Here is an 8,700-nt window from a genome sequence, read left to right as displayed (position 1 = left end):
TCTTCTCTCTCTCTCCTCACTCACTCACTCACTCACTCACCTCACTCACTCACACTCACTCACTCACTCACTCAGCTCACTCACTCACTCACGCACGACTCACACCACACACACACATCACACCTTTGGGACTCTACCTCATCCCCCGAGAGGGCCCTAGCCATGTCGTGGAATGCCCCCACAGAGCATTGATAATGAGACCTGTCGTAACCCCAGTGGGAGATCACTATTTGGCAGGGGAGAATGACCGCACAAAGCTATTAATTAAGATCAGCCTCTGCTTTCCCATGGGACCTGAAGGGTGCGTTATTTGGCCAGAGATGGATTGGAGGTCTCTGGACAGTGTGTCCATTTCATACATTCAGCAGCTGGCCTCTGAGACACAAAACTATTAGGGGCCAACACTAATCAATCTGTTAAAACTTGATAAATGTCTGCTACAGTGGGACAGTCTAAACAGAATCAATATAATTATGAGGTGTAGAATAACTTGCTTGACACCTGCCAACTCTCCTTTATGAGTTAGTCACGCTGTGTGTAGACCAACTCTCCTTTATTGAGTAGTCATGGCTGTGTGTTAGACGAACTCTCCTTTATGAGTTTAGTCACGCAGTCGTTGTAGACCAACTCTCCTTATGAAATGTAGTCATGCTGGTAGTAGACCAACTCTCCTTTAGATTAGTCACCGACTGTGTTAGACCAACTCTCCTTTATGAGTTAGTCACGCTAATGTGTAACCAACTTCCTTTATGTAGTATGTTAGCAACTCCTTGGTACGCTGTGTGTAGACCAACTCTCCTTATGAGTTAGTCATGCTATGTCGTAGACCACTTCCTTATGAGTTAGGCACGCGGTGTGTAGACCAACTCTCCTTTATGAGTTGTCACACTGTGGTAGACCAACTCTCCTTTATGAGTTAGTCACCTGCAGTCTGTAGACCAACTCTCCTTTATGAGTTCAGTCACGCTTGGTTTGACCAACTCCCTGTTATGGTTCAAGTACCAGTTGTGTGTAGACCAATCTCCTTTATCGAGTTAGTCACGCTGTGTGTAGACCAACATCTCCTTTATGATTAGTCACGTTGTGTGTAGACCAACTCCCTTATGAGTAGTCCATGTGTGGTTAGACCAACTCTCCTTTATGAGTTAGTCACGCGTGTGTAGACCAGAACTCTCCTTTATTGAGTTGCAGCGCTGTGTGTAGACCAACTCTCCTTTAATGGAGTTCAGTCATGCTGTGTGGTAGACCAACTTCCTTATGAGTTATCAGCTGTGTGTAGACAAACTCTTCCTTTATGAGTTAGCTCACCGACGTGCTTGTTGTAGACCAACTCTCCTTATGAGTATGTACACGTTGTGGTAGACCAACTCTCCTTTTGATTGCAGCTGTGTAGCATTCTTGTGGTTGGTCTCGTCAGAGGTAGACCAAACTCTCCTTTATGAGTTATTCACGCTGTGAAAATCTGTTCATGTCTCTCTCTCCTTCTCTCCCTCCTCTCTCTTCTCTCTCTCTCTCTCTCTCTCTCTCTCTCTCTCAAACACTGGGTTTGCACCACCACCTAATCCTCTCATATGACGATCTGCCCGGGCATAGCCTTGGCCGCGGCTGACACGCGTGATGACCTCACCCGGCCAAAACGGGGCGACGCGCAAGGGAATAGCTTAATCTAATTGGCTGCAGCAAGATCGGCGTACTCGCGGCCAGTTGGAAGAGCTTCCTTCATGACAGGCCAGCTTGGAGTGGGTTTTAATCAGGCCGGTTAAACAAGCCTCTAACTAAGACCTACACACGCGCCGTGGAGATAGCATGTAACTGCTTCTGATCCAGATTAAAGGTTGCGCCCAAATGCTACCTCTCTGGTTCCAAAGAGTGCACTATATATGAATAGGTGCCATTTTGGGATGCAAGCCCAGACCCTTGTTTTACACCAAAGTCAGATGAATTAGGAATATACTGTAGAGTTATCATCATGTGAAGAGAGGGGGTTTCATACTCAATGCGTGTGGTGGAGACTTTACCACTGCATTATGGCCTTCTCACTTATTGGGCTGCCATGAGAGACAGACAGCTGCTGTCATTAATATGATTCAGCAACACAGTGTCATTCAGAAGATTATGACACTGGGTTTTTGACTGTAGACTAATAACGCAGTGCTGCTAAACACCATCATAAACCAACTGGATCATGAATGTCCTCTCCCTGTAACAGTTCCCAGGTCAGGTCGTTGCTGCAAATGACAATATGACCTGGTAAATGTAAACTCTTAGGAAGTTGTCCCTCACGACGCTAAGCTATCAGCCTGTCTATTGTTGTTAATATAAAAATATTCTGTTTTCTTTCTTTTGGCGCAGATCACTCCGCTGCGGCGCGGGGCTCGGAAGGGCACCCTAGTAACCCATCCGGGGGAGAACCTGGGCCTGGACTTCAGTGAGATCCAGGGGAACGTCAGGGTGGCCGAGGTGGACTGTACCCCCCGTCGCGACGGATGGACATCCCCGCAGAAGTGAGTACACGGTCACGGTCATTCCAACACACAGGCTGAACACAGTCCCGTGCAAACTCTTAGACATAAGGTCATCTGAGTCATACACAGTCCTACTGAATCACAGGTCACGTTCTTCTGACCGCACCTCAACACACCTCAACCACACCTCAACACAGAACCAAAAACCCCTCATGTGATTCAGTGAGCCTGAGAGAGTGTGACTGGGAGGGACTAAAGCAGGAAGCAGAAACAAGGTGTGCTGTACATCAGTCAAGTCACTAAGATACCAGAGAAGTGGAGAGGCTGGTGAAGGTCAAAGTCACATCTCAAAGTTGGCATTTAGATTGTGATGTGTTTGGACAGAGAAAGCCGCACGTCAGATCATAACAGACATCCTAATCAAGATTTCATACACACACCACACACACAAACCCACACACACACACAACACACACACACCACACCACACACACACACACACACAACACACACACACACACACACACACACACACACACACACACACACTGTATCAAGTGAGCTCTCCATTGAACTCCACTAGACAGTTTTCTGCAGTGGTGTTGTGTGAGTTCATTCTGCTGTCGCACTGATTTTAAACCATCCAGCAGAGAGGGGCTTTATGAGAACCCACCTAATCCCAGGTTAAGACTTGAATATAATAATGTGTTATCTGGCAGGATTTGGAGGCCCCATGCTGCCAACTCCCTGCCAAAACCTCCATCAATTCATATGACCTTAACAAGCCTTCCTTCTCTATTCACCGACCTCAGTATTCACTACCTCAGCGTTCCTATAGAGGTTGGGCGGAGAAATGTGTAAGTGTGAGAGAGCTAGGTTTGGTGAAAAGCCGCTTTAAACACTTTCAGCAGTTTGAGATTAATTTGATGTGTGGCACTGACCTGTCATTGTGTTAAAGGTGTGGGTTAGACTTTGTTACATTTTTTCAACTAAATGTCTATTCTGTATTAAATCATGGAGAATGAGAGAATTAAGCATTCTGTGTGAGGTGTGGTGGTGTGTGTGGTGTGTGTTGTGTGTGTGTGTGTGTTGTGTGTGTGTGCTGTGTGTGTGTGTGTGTGTTGTGTGTTGTGTGTGTGTGTGTGTGTGTGTGGGTGTGTGTGTGTTTTGTTGTGTGTGTGGTGTGTGTGTGTGTGTGTTGTGTGTATCTGCACATAACTGCATTGTAGAGCATAATGAATCATCAACACTTCTCCTGTTGTAGGATAGTGTGTGAGATGGCTGTGGCAACGCGAGCCAGTTCGCCAACTACGTGGAGGTGTGTGTGGGGGTGTGGGGTCAGAGAGTGTCCCAAAAGTTCAGGCCGTATACTCCAAGTACTACTATCGTGGTGAGTAATGTTTCAGACCAACAGATATTGTAGATGCAGGATGTGTGTGTCTGCCATATGAAGCATAGAGAACATACTGTTTATTTTTATATGGTTTATTTGGCCGGAAAAAGTCATTATAGAATATAGATTATAGAATGTATGTGTTCACTTAGTTAGTGATCTAGCAATCTCTAGGCTATGTAATTGATTTAATTCTGACATTGTATTCTATGTAGACTCTGTTGTTTGTATGTCTCAACTGTGTCCTAAGAGCTGTACTCATCACTTTCCTACATAGAACACTAGTGTGAGGAGACAGCAGTTTATGACTCCAGGGGGAAATGGACCAGGGAGGGCCATAAAATCTGCTTTCTACACACACACACACACACACACACACACACACACACACACACACACACACACACACACACACACACACACACCACACACACACACACACACACACACACACACCACAACACACACACACACACACACACACACACACACACTCCTCACTCTCCCGTTTACACACTTTATCAACATTAAGAGCAGTCTCTCACCCACTAAATACAGCTAATCGTTACCAATATGTGCTTATTTTATGCAGCGATATCATTTAACACACACACATTAAGGGGAGCTTATTCTTACGGGCCCATATACAGGATTACATCATTTAGGTTAGATGTCGTACCATGAAAATACACTATTATAGATTATTATGAGATTATTATGAGATTACGACAGAGCAGATAAACTGTACGAGATTTATACTTAAACTCCTCCGCTGTTCCTTCTGTTCTCTCACTTGCGATGTGATTGGTTGACATGATTTTTATCGACGCATCTGATTGGACGATCTTTGACCTTGACCTTTGATCCCTAGGTCACCAGACTGATCAGTCTGAAGCCCAGCCGAGGGCCGTCTCCGGGGAACCATCGTCAACATCACGTAGCAACCTGGATGCGGGAGCAACGTGTCCATCATGTTCAAGGACCAGAAGTGCACCTATCACAGGTAGGCAGGCGGAGGGCCAATCAGATTATTGGCCATAACATTATCTATCACAATTATTCTGAGTCTGACTGTTTCACTCAAGAGTGGGCCAGGACATTTATTGTTGTACAGAGTGAAAGAGCGAGAGAGAGGGGGGGTCACATTTGGGCAATCAGATTATCTATCACATCTATTCACATCTATCTCTGAGTCTGATCTTCTTGTCACTCAAAGGAATCAGCTGTGCATGTTGTCATCCTCTGGCCTGTGTCAAAATCCATTAAGACTTCTGAAAGACTTCCTGATCCCTAAACATAACGTCTATAAAATAAGACCTCCGATGCCCATGAGAACCCCAATAAAGCTAAGGACGAGACCCTGCTGCCTGGCAGAGAGATGTCTTGAGGAAAAAAGCCCAAACATTCCTAAACTTAGAAAAGTGTCTTTGATTCTACTGTTGTGTATTGTTGATTTGGAGAAGGATTCTGGAAGTTTCATATGAACACCTGGTGACATTTCCCCTTCATTGTTATATTCAGATGCTTCCGTAGTCTAGTCCATTATCATAACGTCAGCTACATGTAGCATAAGTGGTTACAGGTCATAGTTGTACTTTAAGGTAGTAGTAGGCGAACGGTGAGACCATTGAGTAAAATACTTCTCTCTCTCTCTCTGCCATAGGAGGGGCGGCCAGTGGATCACGTGTCGCTCCAAGCCTGCGCTGCAAGGACTATGGAAACGTCAGTGTGTCAGTGACGGGGACAAGGCCCGCATCCAGAAAGACTTGAAGTTTGAGTACGTGGAGGGACCCACTATCATCAAAGCTGGAACCTGAGTGGAGCATCTTCAGGTGAGACGACAGGGGAGCAGGAAATGGGACCATTCAGGCATTTATAAAGAATCAAAAGTGTGAGTGTGTGACGAGCACAGCCATGTGGTGCGCCTCTGTCCCCGTCTCCCCTCTGTCCCCTCTCTCCCTCTACTCCCTCTCTCCCTCTCCCCCTCTCTCCCTCTCTCCTCTCGTCCTCTCTCCCTCTCTCCCCTCTCCCCCTCTCTTCCCTCCTGTCCCCTTCCCTCTCTCCCCTCCTCCTCTCTCCCCGTCTTCCCTCCTCCTCTCTCCCTCTGTCCCCTCTCTCTCCTGTCCCCTCTCCCTCTCTCCCTCTTGTCCCCTCTCTCCCTCTCCCTCTCTCCCTCTGTCCCTCTCTCCCCTTCTCCCTCTCTCCCCTCTCCTCCCCTTCTCCCCTCTGTCCCCTCTCTCCCTCTCTCCCTCTGTCCCCTCTCCCCTCTCTTTCCCTCTTCCCCCTCTCTCCCCTCTCCCTCTGTCCCCCTCTCTCCCTTCCCCTCTCTCCCCTCTTCCCTCTCCCCTCTCTCCCTCTCTCCCCTCTCTCCCCTCTCTCCCCTCTCTCCCCTCTCTCTCCCCTCCCCCTCCTCCCTCTCTCCCCTCTCTCCTCCTCCTCCCCTCTCCCCTCTCCCCTCTCTCCCTCTCCTCTGTCCCCTCTCTCCCCTCTCTCCCCTCTCTCCCCTCTCTCCCCTCTCTCTACCACAGTGGGCACACCCCTGTAACCTGACCGGCACCAACCTGGACATCATACAGAGCCCCCTCATCAGAGCCAAGTACAACGGTCGAGAGACAGTCAACGTGAGTAGAACCCTCAACCCCTCAGCCCGGCATGGTCAATGAGAGTCAAAGACACCAACGGTCAATAGCACTCACCCTTTACACACTCGTGGGAACTAAGGTCAAATCCCAACAGGAAACCAATGAAAATCCTCCAGATATGTTTTCTGAACAGAGAGCGATGTATGGCCAGGAATGCACTCATAGAACAGAGAGACACAAGAGGTTGTATTATACATGAGTCCAATAAAACAGAGAAAGCCCCTGTTTCTCTGTATTCCTCACCCCAGACAGAAGACCTTTTCCCTGTATCTCCACCCCTGAGAGAAAGACCTGTTTCCCTGTATCTCCACCCCTGAGAGAAAGAACCTGTTTCACTGTATCTCCACCCCTGAGAGAAAGACCTGTTTCCCTGTATCTCCACCCCTGAGAGAAATACCTGTTTCCCTGTATTCTCACCCTGAGAGAAAGACCTGTTTCCCTGTATCCCACCCCTGAGAGAAAGACCTGTTTCCCTGTATCTCCACCCCTGAGAGAAAGACCTGTTTCCCTGTATCTCCACCCCTGAGAGAAAGACATGTTCCATGTATCTCCACCCCTGACAGAAACCTGTTTCCATGTATCTCCACCCCGACAGAAAGACCTGTTTTCACTGTATCTCCACCCCTGAGAGAAAGACCTGTTTCCCTGTATCTCCACCCTGACAGAAAAACCTGTTTCCATGTATCTCCACCCCTGACAGAAATACCTGTTTTCCCTGTATCTCCACCCCAGACAAAATCCTTGTTTCCTGTATCCTTCCACCCCCCAAAAATAAATCCCTGTTTCCCTGTATCCCTCCACCCCAGACAGAAAACCATGTTTCCCTGTATCCCTCCACTCCAGACAGATTTTTCCCCCCTGTATCCCTCCACCCCAGACAAAAATTCCTGTATCCCTCCACTCCAGACAGAAAGCCCCGTCACCCTGTATCCCTCCACCMCAGATTATGTTTCCCTGTCCCTGTATCCCTCCACCCCAGACAGAATTCCCGATCCCTGTATCCCTCCACCCCAGAAAAAGATATCCCTGTTTCCCTGTATTCCTCCACCCCATAAAGAAAATCTGTTTCCCTGTATCTCTCCACCCCAGACAGAAAGCCTTGTTTTTCTGTATCCCTCCACCCCGACAGAAAAAAAAAGATAATGAGTTTCAATACGAGGTGAACCATACATAAACCAAACTATCAGATTCCCCCTGGAACCACAGTACCCATGGGAGTTCCCTAACCAGCCCTGAGATCTGATCTGAGGTCTGATTGAAAGGCATGGGGAGAGACAAAAGGCAGTAATGCTATCTTCCTGGTCCATCGAAGAGACCGCCACCGTTCTGCAGCTGTGCTCCAATAGAATAAGCTTAGGGAGCCATTGTTGCTCCAAGTACAGATGGCCGCACTTCAAAAGCCCCCTTGAATCAAAACCCGGTATATTCGCCAAGTTAATTTGTCACGTCCCAGTTTCTCATTTTCGGCTATGATCTTTGCAATTTTGATACTGCCTGGGCGATATTTATATATAATCATGTTTGTTTTGAAAACACTTGTACGCTTCCCCACTATCTGGCCAATTCACTCTCACACGCACAAACACACAGCGTTCTCTACAGTTACAGACGTGTGACGCAGGCGCCGACACCGGGTCAGCCGCACCCCCCAGGATTTGTCTGTTTTGATGTACCGCCGTCGTGAGGAACCAATTAAAATGACAGGTTTTGCTCAGAGGGGGATTTGTTTGCGTGGCGGACCGTGTAGCAGAGGTTACAGTGGAGATGTGAAACGTGTCAGAGAGATTCTCCAGGTGGGAAAGTTTTGCTAGAGGCCCTCATCGTGTCTTCTGCCACCTACCACACTGTTGATTTTCTCCAAGTCGTAACAAGAGACAGAATATTAAAGAGAAAGATATAGTGGCCCACGAGAGAGATATACAGAGAGAGAGAGATACAGAGAGAGAGAGCAAGAGTCAGAGAAAGCGATAGAGAGAAATACAGAGAGAAAGAGAGATACTGAGAGAGAGTTAGTGAGCCAGAGAGAGAGATACAGAGAGAGAATACACAGAGAGATACACAGAGAGAGTTAGTGAGCCAGAGAGAGAGATACAGAGAGAGAGATAGTGAGCCAGAGAGAGAGATACAGAGGAGAGAGAATACAGAGAGAGTTAGTTAGTGAGCCAGAGAGAGCGTACAGAGAGAAGAAGTATAGAGAAGA

General features: G+C 47.6%; 1 long non-coding RNA gene across 1 annotated transcript; it reads left to right on the top strand.

Annotated features, from left to right (window-relative positions):
• Positions 1-4,779: 4,779 nt before the first annotated feature.
• Positions 4,780-6,642, top strand: LOC139026342 (uncharacterized). Its single transcript, XR_011478120.1, has 3 exons — positions 4,780-4,861; positions 5,522-5,690; positions 6,387-6,642. It is a non-coding gene; the product is annotated as an uncharacterized lncRNA (long non-coding RNA).
• Positions 6,643-8,700: the final 2,058 nt, after the last annotated feature.

Source organism: Salvelinus sp. IW2-2015, unplaced genomic scaffold, assembly GCF_002910315.2.
Source record: "Salvelinus sp. IW2-2015 unplaced genomic scaffold, ASM291031v2 Un_scaffold4485, whole genome shotgun sequence".
In the NCBI taxonomy this organism is placed as follows: domain Eukaryota; kingdom Metazoa; phylum Chordata; class Actinopteri; order Salmoniformes; family Salmonidae; genus Salvelinus; species Salvelinus sp. IW2-2015.
This window is presented reverse-complemented; position numbering and strand designations above follow the sequence as displayed.